Source organism: Gopherus evgoodei, chromosome 5 (assembly GCF_007399415.2).
Source record: "Gopherus evgoodei ecotype Sinaloan lineage chromosome 5, rGopEvg1_v1.p, whole genome shotgun sequence".
Lineage (NCBI taxonomy): Eukaryota > Metazoa > Chordata > Testudines > Testudinidae > Gopherus > Gopherus evgoodei.
In genome coordinates this window covers 66,033,853-66,046,902 of record NC_044326.1, presented here as the reverse complement: position 1 = coordinate 66,046,902, position 13,050 = coordinate 66,033,853, and the positions used below count along the sequence as shown (strand labels likewise).

The 13,050-nt window shown below is 37.6% G+C and overlaps 1 protein-coding gene across 12 annotated transcripts in view; it reads left to right on the top strand.

Annotated features, from left to right (window-relative positions):
• The window catches only part of TENM3 (teneurin transmembrane protein 3), a 2,266,571-nt gene that overhangs the window by 251,539 nt on the left and 2,001,982 nt on the right, over nt 1-13,050 (top strand). The window lies entirely within an intron of this gene.

Here is a 13,050-nt window from a genome sequence, read left to right as displayed (position 1 = left end):
TTAACTTCTGAGGATAGGACAAGAAGCAATGGGCTTAAATGGAAGTAAGGGCAGTTTAGGCTAGACATTAGGAAAAACTTCCTACCTGTCAAGGTAGTAAAGCACTGGAATAAATTGCCTTGGGAGGTTGTGGGATCTCCATCACTGGAGATTTTTAAGAGCAGGTTAGACAAACACTTGACAGGGATGGTCTAGATAATACTTTGTCCTGCCATGAGTACAGGGAACTGGACTAGATGACCACTCAAAGTCCCTTTCAGTCCTATGATTCTATGATCCTTGAAGGTGCTGAATGCTTCCCAGGTGGAGCTGTCTTCTTCATTGGTTATGGAAGGTATTAGACACTTCACACACATCAAATTCTGATTGTATCCAGTTTATTTACATGGGTATCTATATTATTAGGGCAATATTAAGTAATAATTTTCAAGCTTTGAATGTTTTGTTTTTAACTCTAACTTTCTTGTACTATAGTTTAAGTATCAGCTCACTCGGCAAAGTTAGCCTCAACTGAATTATTTTCTTTTGTCTATGAATAACTCTACATATTCATATCTATATAACACATATAGATCTCTGGATCAATATATGCTAACCAGGGAGCATATATATCACCTTGTGCTGTATACTTCCAATATCCATTTATCCATTTTGGTGTTATCGGTGTGTGAATAAAACAACACTTGGGTCACATTCATAGGACAGATTTTCTATTTCACCAGACTTGTATCATTGAATTTCTAGACAGTGCTGAATGTTGGCCAACTGGATAGCAGATTAACCTTGGTATTGTCCACCCCCTTTCCCCCGCATAAAGGAAGTTGGTCTGGCTGTAGTTATTCTGTTTGTTAACAAGAAAATAAAGTTTGTTACATACATATTATCACAATACATTAAATGTGATTGTCATAAACAGATAGCTAAGGGTTAATGTCTCTTTCACCTGGAAAGAAGTAACCTGAAACACCTGACCAGAGGACCAATCAGGAAACAAGACTTTTTAAAATCTGGGTGGAGGGAAGTTTGTGTCTGAGTTCTTTGTCTTCTGCCTGTCTCTCTCTCGGCTATGAGAGGATTTCTGTTTTCTGCTTTCTAATCTTCTGTTTCCAAGTTGTGAGTACAGAGATCATAAAACAATAGGGGTTATTGTTTTTTTCTTTTGTATTTACATGGTGTAGTTGCTGGAGTGCTTTGAATTGTATTCTTTTTGAATAAGGCTGTTTATTCATATTTCTTTTAAGCAATTGACCCTGTATTTGTCACCTTAATACAGAGAGACCATTTTTATGTATTTTTTTTCTTTTTACATAAAGCTTTCTTTTTAAGACCTGTTGGAGTTTTTCTTTAGTGGGGAACTCCAGGGAATTGAGTCTGTGCTCACCAGGGAATTGGTGGGAGGAAGAAGTCAGGGGGAAATCTGTGTGTGTTAGATTTACTAGCCTGACTTTGCATACCCTCTGGGTGAAGAGGGAAGCACTTCTGTTTCCAGGACTGGAAATAGGGAGGGAACACCTGGAGGGGGGAAGGGAAATGGTTTATTCCCCTTTGTTGTGAGACTCAAGAGATTTGAGTCTTGGGGTCCCAAGGGAAGGTTTTTTGGGGGACCGAGTGCCCCAAAACACTCTAATTTTTTGGGTGGTGGCAGCTTTACCAGGTCCAAGCTGGTAACTAAGCTTGGAGGTTTTCATGCTAACCCCCATATTTTGGACGCTAAGGTCCAAATCTGGGACTAGGTTATGACAGTGATTTCTTCTTCTTCTTCTAACTTGAATATTATTATTTCACTTTGTTTCTTATTAGTACCATTCCAATAAAAGTAAAATTCAAGATTTTTGTAAAACATGATTCTCTGAAAATGAGTGAATGAAAAGAATAGTGTTGAATCACTAGTTCTATAATTTCAAAATTATATGAGACTATGAAATAATGAAATTGGCTCAATCTTTAGCTAAATTTAGAAATAATTGTGTTCTTATTAAGCAATTATCTACTATATGATATGGGTAACTTTTTTTTTAATTTATTTTTTTAAATTTATTTAAAAAAAAAGAAAGAAAGAAACTCACCAAGAATCACATGGTAAAATTGATTAGTTTCTCTGACTTGTAATTGAAGGATAAATGATTTACCTGAAGCACTTAATATGGATGATATTCATCAGTATCCTAACTCTCTAATCTGTATTGAGTTGTGTTTATAAATGTCCATCATTGGGAGTTTGGAATTCTCTTTCTTTCTTTCTTTTCCACTGTCCTCTCTCTCTCTTCCTACCTCTCTCCAGTGCTGCATTAATCACAGACTTCTGTTGTGCTTTGTGTTGTGAGAGTCAGGGACTTCCATGATTTGGAAAAGTTAGATATCACCTATGACTGCTGTTTAATGGAAGATTTTATAATTAATTTTTCTATTTTGTTTTTCTGTTCTTTGGTATTTTGTGTGTGTGTGTGTGTGTGTGTGTATATATATATGTGTACATGTATGTTATATCAAATATGTAGAACAGATGCCCATTCCTTTACACATCTGCTGAGTGCAGAGAATTTCACAACAGATCAAGTTTGGGGAATAGATATTGTGCTTCTGTTTTCCCTGTGAGACTCGAAACCCAGCTCTCCATAGTGCTACTCAGCACTCAACACAAATGCAATACAATGGAAATTGAATCAACATTTATAGAGTGCCCAACTGTGATGGACACTACAGAGAACAAAAAAAAGCGCATTGTGCCACTGCAACCTTTGTTACATGTGCGTCATTGTCCAGCTAGCTGGAAGAAAAGGGTTGCTGCCCCTTTAAGGGTTCCCTTACAGCCTGTGACAAGAAGGAGGAAAGTTTATGGGAACAGACAGGAAGGAGCCATGTTAGGACAAGGTCACTGTGTTGCCCTTTCTCTGAGTGGAAGAGTGGAGGGTATTTATATCCAGTGCAGCCCTGTAGAGGCCCTCTTTACCAGGATTGGGTGAGCAGCACCCACACACCCAGGTGGCAAAAGGAACTGGTTCCCTTTTGTCCCACTGTAGGCATTAAACTAGCTGCTCTTTTCCTTAGGGGGTGGGAAGGAATTTTTCCCTCACAGACAGACTGGCTGAGGTAGAGAGGGGCTTTTTGCCTTCCCCTCACCTAGTCTGGGCCCAGTGGGGTGGAGAAGGGGAGTGAGGTTATAATGTCACAACAGATGTAAAACTTGTGGATGTTCAGTGCAAATACTCAGTATGGAAGGGATATAATTATCAGATAAAATGTATTGGAATAAAATTTGAAGAAAAGTAACCCTCAAGGGACCCAAGTAAGGGAGGTTTTGGGGCTCTTACATCTTGTCAGCTGAGACCTGATGCCTCATTTTTCCCGCCCCCTTTAACGGGGCTCAAGAAGGGAGTTTGAACAATGGGGATAGAATCCCTCTGCTTATTGCATTGAACAATTTGTTGCTGGGTATTGCCAGATATTATAAGTGAATAAAGTTGTGAACACATCCATCGCCACCTGTCTTTCTTCCAGTATGGACAGACAATGGTTCCTTGCCAGCAAACTCTCCATATATAAAACTTACTATGCTTTTTATTATCGTTTTGTGTTTTTCTTCTCCTTTCTCTTCTTCTTACACTTTGTTTTCCCCCATCCTTATCTTGCATTTTTTCAAATGTTCATTTCCAGATCTTTGTTTTCCCATTCACTCATTTTCTCTGTAGTTTTAAGAAATCAGGCATTTTCTTCCAAAGCCACATTGTCTACCCTCCTCCATTACCTTGTTTGTCTTCCACTCCTGACATGCTTCTTCTACATCTTTCTTCTGTGCTATGCTGCTGTTTTCTTGTAGTCTTGTCAAGTTTTTATAATGCTTTTCACATAGCTTCCTTCTCCCTTATTATCCCATTTATCTCCACAAATATATCAGTCTTTTCATCATCACATACTCTCTTCCTTCTATACTGTATCATTTTCTACCATGCTCCTGTGGGATCTCTCCTCTTCTCACCTGCCCTCCATTTCCACTCCCGCTCTGACAGATTGGCTGAAATAGTGCATAGATCCTCTCCATTGTGTTGTGGAGTAACAGAAGTGTTAAAACCCTCCCCTAGAACAGGACAAAACATCACAGATGTCTGTTCAGTGCAGAAACTTCAGTGCGATCAAGCTGGAAATAGTGAAATGGATGCTCATTAGAAGGGAGGATAAAGAGGAGGAGACATTGGAAAGTCAATCTCACTCTCTCTCATACTGGAAGGTCATTTTACTGTAACCTGAGTCTAGAGGGAAAGACTGCAGCTGCTGCAGCCTTTTTAAACAGTTAAATATTCTGACTGCAAAAAGCCTAATCCTTTTATTTCATTTTATTTTTGTTGGGTTTGGATGTATGATGATTGAAGCTTTTTATTTTAACCACAGAAAGCCTGATTTTGCTATGGCAGCTGGTCAGAGAGCACACATTCCACACATTCCACTCTGCATTGCAGTGTGCTGTCTTAAAGTGACATTGGTCCCAAATTATTAATTTAAACTAATAGTCTGCAGTTTCTGTCTGATCTCCTGTACACCTGCAGCAGCATTTCAACCTTACTTCTAATAAGCCAAGTTAAAAATCTGTGTAAAATGTATTTGGTAATGAGAACAAGACTACTATTAAATTGTATCTTGTCTTACAGGAAAGGTGGGCATGTACCAGCCTTCTTAAATGATACCATTAAGAATACTTTCCTCAGTAAATGTGGTGATCTCTTTGAACTTGCAAACATCATTTCTGTGATTGAACAGAATGTGATTCTTACCTTAAACTTTCAAACCCTTTGTTGAACAGATAGTCTATTTTAGGCAGCAATAGGCTGATAAAATATGTCATCTTTGAAGAGAAGTCATCAAAGTTATTTTACTGTGGAATACTTAATAATTAAAACTGTAAAAATAATCTTTAGCAAATGTCAAATAATGCCAAGGTTTTTGTTTTTTTTTAAATCAGCATAGCTTTTCCCCTTTGAAATTTGGAATTTTTTTTGTTCATTTCCAGATACCATATGCCATACAGCATAATGTTGAGTTCAATGTGATAGATAATTTAATGCCTATTTAATAGAGCTGCACTTTTTCTTCACCAAACCCCTTTCTCAGAGCTCCTTTCATGCACCACAGACTTCTGCAGCCATTAGTAGACTGCAGCTATTAGCAGATACTCTTACTGAAATGCATGCAGCTTTTCTCTTTTCTCCCTTGTACATGTGTCTTGGCTTTGCTGCTTTGTATGTTGTTTTTTCAGTGTGTACAATATTGTTGGAGTGTGGGAGAGGGTTAGTTGTTAATATTCATCTTCAGGAATTTAAGGATGTACTTAAGAAACAGTCTCTTGTCATAAACAGATAGCTAAGGGTTAATGTCTCTTTCACCTAAAGCACCTGACCAGAGGACCAATCAGGAAACCGGATTTTTTCAACTTTGGGTGGAGGGAATTGTGCGTCTGAGGTCTTTGTTTTCTGGCTGCCTGCTTTCTCTGAGCTTTGGAGAAGTAGTTCTGTTTTCTAATCTTTTGTTTCTAAGTGTAAGGACAAAGAGATCAGATAGTAAGTTATATGGTTTCTTTTCTTTGGTATTTGCCTGAATATAAGTGCTGGAGTGCTTTGATTTGTATTCTTTTTGAATAAGGCTGTTTATTCAATATTCTTTTAAGCAATTGACCCTGTATTCGTCATCTTAATACAGAGAGACCATTTGTATTTTTTCTTTCTTTTTTATATAAAGCTTTCTTTTAAGACCTGTTGGAGTTTTTCTTTACTTCAGGGAAATTGAGTCTGTACTCACCAGGGAATTGGTGGGAGGAAGAAATCAGGGGAGATCTGTGTGTGTTGAAGTGGCTAGCCTGATTTTGCATTCCCTCTGGGTGAGGAGGAAAGTACTTTTTGTTCCAGGACTGGGAACAGAGAGGGGGAGTCACTCTGTTTGGATTCACAGAGCTTGTGTCTGTGTATCTCTCCAGGAGCACCTGGAGGGGGGAAGGGAAAAAGGATTATTTCCCTTTGTTGTGAGACTCAAGGGATTTGGGTCTTGGGGTCCCCAGGGAAGGTTTTTCAGGGGGACCAGAGTGCCCCAAAACACTCTAATTTTTTGGGTGGTGGCAGCAAGTACCAGGTCCAAGCTGGTAGCTAAGCTTGGAGGTTTTCATGCTAACCCCCATATTTTGGACGCTAAGGTCCAGATCTGGGAATAAAGAACTCCCCCTTTCTTTTACAACCCACTTATCCTAGTCAGCTGCATTCAGGAATGTTTAACCAGCATTGAGCCATATTCATTGGTCTCATGGTAGGCACAACTTTATTGAAGTCGACTGTGTAACATGGAGCTGTGCTACCTGGGCTTGGCATGTGGATGTGTTTCACGGAAACTAATGGGCATGGAGATGAAGGTTGAGGAGAGTGCTTGAGGTTATGAAGGGATATTAAGAGAGCTGGGGGTACTTGCAGATGGAGGACAAAGATGTTTTCAGTGTTAAACTTTAAAAATATTCTAGATAAAAAAACCATGCTTAAAGTTTTCACTGTAAAGAAAAGCTTCTGTCACCATTCTTATCAACCATCCACTATTCCCACATTCTTCCAACTTCCCCTTATACTTTCTGAAGTCTGAACTTTAGAGAAACCAATCTATGTAACTCTAATTCCTGCCACATATTTAGCAACAGCAAAAATTTATGGTTTTTCTTTAATATTAGAGTCCTTGTTTAAGTATCTTCATTTATGTATTCTATTTTAATTTGTTTTTTTGCCTGACTTTAATTAGCTTAAGTGAAGACAGTATTAACTCTGGGTGACCTAGCAAAGATTGTGTGTTTTGTAGCCCTATTATGAATATTGTGTAGTCTTTCTGGGCTGCTAATTTCATTTTGTACAATTTTGTTACTTGTTGTTCTTTATGCTTGAAACTGGCTAATTAGCTTGTACAATAATTAATAGTCATGGTCAGAAATACTTATCTCATTTGACTAGAACATCTACTTTAGTTATCTTGCTCACTATTACATAGTCTATTTTCTTCTGTAGAATATATTCATGTCAGCAGTATCCACTTTTGCCTTTGATAATACATTTCACAATTTTAATACCCTTCATGTAAAATTCAGTAAAGTCCCTTATGAGCCAGTTAGTTTCTGGTTTCAAGTTGCAGTTTTGTTTTGCTTTGCTTTTTTAACTCATTCAGTGTGTGATAGTTGTTCAATCAGGGTTGTCTTACCATGTCATCTTATTTAAAAAATGAAAACATGTCTAACAAAATTAAACTTTCATACATAGACTACTTAACTAATACTACTTGTTGCTTACATGGGACATGCCTGTTCCTTTGTATCATCCCAAGTAAGTTACTTTGTGAACTCTTGCATATTGCTTATAGTTATATTATTTCTTCTCTCTGGTCCTTAGTTAGAGGGAGTACTCGTAGCCTTATATCTCATTATAACCATTTCCGAGCGCCTCTAACTTTACCGAACTTTCACTCTAATTCAGAGAGACATACAAGCATGACCTTATGTACTTGCTTGAAACTGGGAAATTTTGAGCTGAAATGTTTCATGTTTTGTCTGATGTTGAGATTGGTTTCTTGTTTATTTGCTTTCTGTGTTGTTTTGTTTTTGTTTTCTGTGTTGTTTTGTTTTTTGTTTTGAAGTTTCAGGGAAAAAGTGTTCAGCCAGTTTTGAGAAAATAGATAATTTTAACAATAATACCCTTTTTTCTGGCCATTTCTTTGAATAGCAATGGAATCTCCATGGTTTGAATCAGAAACTTGGAATTTAAAGTAGTATTTGTCTTGATGTCAGAAGGTGCACTTTGCTTTCTCTAGGCAGTGACAAAGCCCTGGCTGGGATGATTTAGTTGGTGTTGGTCCTGCTTTGAGCAGGGAGTTGGACTAGGTGACCCCTGAGGTCTCTTTCAACCCTAATCTTCTATGATTCTATGGTTCAGATATAGCCAAGTTAGAAGCCATAGAAAATCCTGTGCACTTGAGTTAATCAGAGGCTTGCTTCTAAAATCTCTGAACATTTTTTCTGCACTGAACATCATGCTCCTGATGCCATTAGTATTACCCCTATAAAAATAACTTCAGCCTAGGAGAAAGTGCACTGAACTTAGAATGAGGAAGTCACGCGTTCTAGATGCCTTTTACTAATTAATAATTCTGCTCATATCACTGCTGTTGTTATTGAACAAGGCCTCATATGACTAGAAAAGAGTTAAATTTCAGGCACCCCCGTTTTCCAGAAGGAGTAACTTAGGGACAACACTAAATAATTTGCGGCAGAGCTGGACATAAGGTAGCATAGTGACTTTATCTCCTTTAACTCAAAGATTATCTTGCTAAAGCAAAGAGCACAAGCACCTAATGCTCTCATTTTTTTTGTAAGGACTTATGAATGTAATAGTTAACACTTACCTACAAATATTTCTTGCACGATTTACTCTGGCAGAGTTCTAGAGTAATAAATAACTAGAGCAATAGTGCATTAAGCAACTGACAGGACAAAAAAAAGAGCTGCACAAATAAGCATTATAGCCACATTTGATAATAGTGCTTCAGTATGACTTGCCAGCATTCAAGATGGCTGAATACACATTAAACTCCAGTTATTAGTATGTTCATCTTCTACACGCTGGCCTTGGTATCTGCTTTCTTAATGCAAATTCATTGTAAGCAATTTTTAACATTTTAAGTCTCAGTAATTTCTAGCAATTAAGTCTGGGAATTTTTCACTATATGTTGGAGATTTAATATAAAATATTCTGCTCCATCAACGGTCAGATATTGTTAGTGAGCCAGTCAATAAATTCCACCAGCCACTATTCATATCCTAATTCACTCCTTGTTAAAATGATGACAAGGAAATATTCAGTTATTCTGACTTACATATTTTAATGGATAGATGGTGGTTAAAATACTGTCTGAGAAGGTGATAGACATACAGTTAGTTGCACCCCAATTCAGCCCTCTGACATTTCCCAGAAAACATACTAGTTTGTATTTTTTTCCTTTTTATTCTGGTGTAATATTAGGTGCTTGAATATTAAAACATTTTGACATTAAATTAGTCTCATATGAGCTGAAACAAAGTGTTTCAATTTCCCCATTCTTTTTAGATAAAAGAAAAAAAACTGGGCTGATGCTACTTCCTTAAGCTAGATATGTGCATATATGTAAGAGAACTAAAATGACTGTAACATGTCATGTTTTGAGCAATAGCTGCTTGGTTTTGTGTCCGTATTAAATTTGTTTACATGTTGTATGTGTGTTTGGGTTTCTTTTTCCTGAGGTGAGTTTCACACTTCTTCAGCTAGCTATAGGGTTAAGATAGATAAGATGTGAGGGGCATTGAAAATAAGATGATGCATGACAGGGAAATGCTCTGGGAAAGAAAAAAACAAAACAAAACAGTGGAGATGGAAGTGGAAAATCAGCAAACAGCTAGCCAGAAATAGGTTGAGATTGTAAATGAGCAGCTAGAAAAGAAATGTGCAAAGATCAATGGACTGGAACAAGTGAATTACAAAAAATGGGACACAAAGAGAGACTGAGGAAGAAAGCATTGTACAGTATATATCAGCAGTAATTTAGAAAGCTTTGGGCACAGAAAATAAATCCACCTGGCATTGCTTAAACCATATCTTTCATCAGTGTAGACATAGATAAAATGAGAACACGGATGGTAAATGAAGTATAAAAGCCACACTGGAAACAGCACCCACAATGTTGGCTGCAGCAATTAAGAAGAGGAAACATCAGGAAGCCTCAGAATGAGAGAGTAGAGTTTATTGAATCTAACCTAACATCTGTTTTACTGAAAGACTTACCTCTGATGGTAACCTAGGCAAGATTAATATCTTTAAACATCCCCCTTGGTTCCCTATGTCTCCACCTGGTTCACCACAACAGGCAATCACCCCTGCCTTGAGATATGGACCTTTTAAAGCCTCACTATAGTTCTTTCATTGTTTAAAACAAGTCCTGTAGGCTCAGCAGGAGTCTGAACCAGAGTCCTTAGAGCCAACAGTTTTGGCATTGTTCCTTAACAACTCTCAAGTGTTGCTGAGGAGTAGCTTATTTTGAGCCACTCTTTGCCTTCCTGCATGTTTTTCCAAACAGATTCTTGTTGAGTTAAAATTAAAACACCTCTAGAAGCAGGCCAATATACAGTATGTATAAATTATCACAGGACAGCCTGAAATTCATCTTGCGGGGGGTCTTTTTATCTATCTAAAAAGAATGAGCCCCCAAAAGGTGATTTTTTTAAAAATGCAAACTGCCTGTACCAGGTATTTCTTGAATGCCTTTCACCATAACATCCAAGTGCTAGGGTCTACATTTTCTGAAGTTGTTGCTAATTTGGAGTGCCTGACTTTACCTTAGGGCCTGATTTTCAGAGGTACTAGACATCTACAACTGTAAGTAAATTCAACACGAACATGGATTATGGAACATGGAAAATCAGGCCATAGATGTTCAAAGCCAAAAATCAAGGCACACTAAAGTATAGACCACTGTTGAAAATGTGGCCATAAATACATTTATTTAAGTTGTTTATTATTATTAATCCCATGTATTTGTATTACAATAGCATCTGAAGTGCCAATCACCATTTACATAGTGATGTCTTAATATTGCTCTTAATTATTCTCTATTTTGCTTTATAGTGAGAAGCCTATAGCAAAATGTGTATTTTAATACATTCTCGAAAGATGGATAAGAGTTAGTTAATCCTTTTGCCTTCAGCAATTCGTTCCACAATTGTGGGTCCTTGATAGATCAAATTCGACCTGCCTCTCCCACATTTAATTCTAGGCTATGTAAAATGTACCAGAAGAATACAGCTGTCTCAAAAGATCATAAATGGAGAGACTGTCTGCTGTAGCAATGTCCTGACCAATTCACTGCACTGCTAATTGATCAAGAACTGGAAGTTGTTAGAGAGCTTATTCCTTCACTCTTACTCTGCTCTGGTCCTTCTCGCATGAACAGAGAGCAACAATACCCTAAGTCCGAAGGTGCAAACAATTCAATGTTTATTGGGGTGAACTTCCAGCAAGCTTAAATTCAAGTTCCTTTTCCTTATTTTTGAATCCCAACTTACTTCCTGTTTACCCCTAATTTATATAGTAATATTCTTAGCTATACCTTAACCAATCATTCTATTAAAATTTACCTAACCAATCCTAACATATTGTAACATGATTAGCTAACCAATTATGTCCCACCACCTTAATTAGTTTACACCCAGAAAAATTAATTATACAGCAGACAGAAACAATCACAAAATCAGACAGAGATCATGCAAATAAACATACAAAACAATACAGAAGTGAGGATTTCACATCTGCATCTATACAGACATAAGCGTTCTCCAGCTCTGTCTATTGATAAGTGAGTTCTTACCAGACAGAAAACTATCAAACTAAATTTCCTTTTACATGTTTTAGGCTCTTCCCTTTCTCTGGAGGTGATAGAGCGAATCACCTTCCTAACAGCCCCAGATTCCCTTATTTCAATATGACTAGTTTGGAATGGGAGGATGTGACTATACATTTCCCAGTTTATGGCTAGCCTCTGCTGCTTAGCTGAAGAACAAGGCCTTGGACTGTCACAATAAGAAAAGACCATTACACAGACAGACAGTGATTTTGATTTTTTTTCCTTTTATACCTCTATAACTAGCTAAGTGATAAGAATACACCTAAATTCTTAAAGTTTAGGCCTTTGCAGACAGGCCTGAATATCTATATCCTAACAGAAGTGGCATCAGAAATGAACAGGCAGCCAGTGTACTTGTGTATCTAAATTTAGTGATGATCAGGTAGAAATTAGAGATTATACACTACTTTTACAAACAGAGGGTGAGTGCTTTCAGTGCAAAGTTTTTTTTCCTTCTGAACAGTATCACTTTGCTTTTAACCAGGTTCAATTTGAGACATCTCCTGTACCATCATCAGGAGATGTTCTCTTGTAGATATAAGCATTTGTTCTCATCAGCTGAAAGAGACATGGAACTGGATCAAAGAGTCTCACACCCTTGACATTGAGCTAGAGGAATGACACCGGCAGGTTTCACATGAAGGGCTCTTAGAGCTATTCATATAACCAAATTTTATGTCTTAATTTAAAGAAAAGTTTGAAGCCTTGTAGCTCTTCACCGTCTTCTCCAACTCCGTTATATAAATAAGTAGCAGCACTTTTTTGTGGTCAATTGTGTAGCAAGTTAAGATTTTGCTGTATGTACTTTGTACCTCCGGGAAATTAATAAGAACACAAGAATGGTCATACCAGGTCAGGCTAGTGGTCCATCTAGCCCAGTATCCTGTCTTCTGACAGTGGTTGGTCCCAGATACTTCAGAAGTAATGAATAGAACAAGGCGATTTATTAAGTGTTCCATCCCCTGTCATCCAGTCCCATATTCTGGCAGCTTGAAGTTTAGGGACAATTGGAGCATAGGGTTGCATCCCTCACCATCTTGGCTAATATCCATTGATGGACCTATCCCCCATGAACTTATCTAATTCTTTTTTGAACCAATTTATACTTTTGGCCATCACAACATACCACGGAAACAAGATCCAGTGATTGACTGCATTGTGTGAAGAAGTACCTCCTTTTATTTATTTTAACCTGCTGTCTATTAATTTCATTGGGTAATGCCTAGTTCTTGTGTTATGTGAAGGAATAAATAACAGTTTCTTATTTACTTTCTACATACTGTCCATGATTTTACAGACTTCTATCCTATCCCTCCTTAGTCATTGATTTCCTAAAATGAATAGTCCCTGTCTTTCTAATCTCTCCCTAATCTATACCCCTGTTTTATACTGCTATTCATTTTTTTTGCCCTTCTCTGTACTTTTATCAGTTCTAATATACATATTTTGAGATGAGGTGAACAGAACTGCATGCAGTATTCAACATAGACTCATAGACTCATAGGTCAGAAGGGACCAATATGATCATCTAGTCTGACCTCCTGCACAAGGCAGGCCACAGAACCCTACCCATCCACTTTTATACAACCCCTAAGCCAGGACTGAGTTATTGAA